This window comes from Amblyraja radiata, chromosome 2 (genome assembly GCF_010909765.2).
Source record: "Amblyraja radiata isolate CabotCenter1 chromosome 2, sAmbRad1.1.pri, whole genome shotgun sequence".
Classification (NCBI taxonomy): domain Eukaryota; kingdom Metazoa; phylum Chordata; class Chondrichthyes; order Rajiformes; family Rajidae; genus Amblyraja; species Amblyraja radiata.
In genome coordinates, this window is record NC_045957.1 from 140948208 (window position 1) to 140949957 (window position 1750).

Genomic DNA, 1750 nt, shown 5'->3' on the forward strand with positions numbered 1-1750 from the left:
CAGAAGGAAGCAAGGAGGGTGGTGCGAGAAGGCATCAAATAAATAACTTTTTGACACTCATATCTTAAACAGTATCCGGGGATACACAATAGAATTTTACAACACATAATCTTCCGGTTCCCGGAGCTCCCGCAACGCGACTTCTCCAGCCCGTGTCGCGGGGTTGGAACGACCCGGACCGGGACCGTACATCACCTGGCGCAGCTTCATGGCCGTGGGACTCACCATCGCCCACCGGGGGCTCCAACCTTGTACTTTCAGACTGGGTGCGGGGCCGTAAATCGCCCCGCGCGGCCTAAAATGGCCGTGGGACTTATCATCACCCGCCTGGGGCTTGGACATCGGGAGAGAAATTGAGAGCAGGGGAGAGAAAAGACTTTGCCTTCCATCACAGTAGGTCCACTGTGATGGATGTTTGTGTGAATTTAATTGTGTGTATGTCTGTAGGACATTGTCTTTGTTTGTATGGCTGTGGAAACGAAATTTCGTTTGAGTCTCACTGAGGCTCAAATGACAATAAATTTGTATTGTATTGTATTGTATTGTATTGTATTGTATTGTATTGTATTCTAGTACTGCTGATATATCGAGAGAGGAATTTGGAGGAGAACACCAAATGGATATTGCGCTAAAGTATTTGCTAATGTTTCTACACGATATGGAACACCAGATGCCGATCTACTCGTATCCAGACATTATCACCAATTACCAAATATGTCATATGGGATACAGACACTGGACATTAGCAACAGATAGGGTTTTAGCTGCATTGCAAGGGAAGAATTATTATCTACGCATCCCTTCCTAACAAAATAGGATATGGCGCTTGGCGCATCAAACATAGATCAGATCTCGGCTTTTTGGCTAAGATCAAGTATAATATCTGTTCTTATCAGTTTAAATATCTGATATGTCCCTTATCTAGGGACCATATGTTAAAATAAAAAAAATAAAAAAATAAATAATACGATATATTCGTTTTAAGAACAGAAACCTTTTCTATTGTTAAGTATATTCGTTTTAAGAACAAAAATGGCAAGCATTGATTCAAAGGATGCTTACTATTTCAGTACCCATAACAGGTGACCACGGACGTTATTTTTTTATCTAATTGGATGGCTCAGCTCTAGCAGCATAGAGCACTACCTAATGTGTTTACATTAGCACCTAGGTTATTTACAAAATATAACAACCAGCCACACAATGGTAATGGCTTCTTTGGATGACATACTAATTGTGCGGAAACTTAGGACGGGCTGAACAAACGGTAACAGCCACTTAACAATTATTTGGAAACTAGGATTCATTATCCATCCAATTAAATCAAAATTAAAGCCTTCAAACTAAATGGATTATTTGGGGTTCACCATTAACTCAGTTCCTCATGTCAGTAACTTTGCCAACAGAAGTTACAACCTTAATAGAGGCATACAGCAAAATCATTGACATGAGGATAAACCATCCATCAGACTGGTAACAAGAATATTGGCAACATATGGGTTCCAGCCACATAATTCAGACCCTTACATTATAAAGATTTACAGAGGGCCAAAATATGAGCTCTTAAAATCAATGGTGATCATTTCGATAGAATGATGAAGCCATACAGAAGCCATATTGGAACTAAATGGTGGGAAGATAACATTGGGCATTGCTCCAATCCTATCATTGTCAGCAACCAGTCTATGGTCCTACATATGGATGCTATGCACTAGGACAGTGTGTTACCAATTCCATCTCCAGCTGTGGA

General features: G+C 40.6%; 1 pseudogene; it reads left to right on the forward strand.

Annotated features, from left to right (window-relative positions):
* The first annotated feature begins 844 nt into the window (after positions 1–844).
* On the forward strand, positions 845–953 carry LOC116970599 (annotated as a pseudogene).
* Positions 954–1750: the final 797 nt, after the last annotated feature.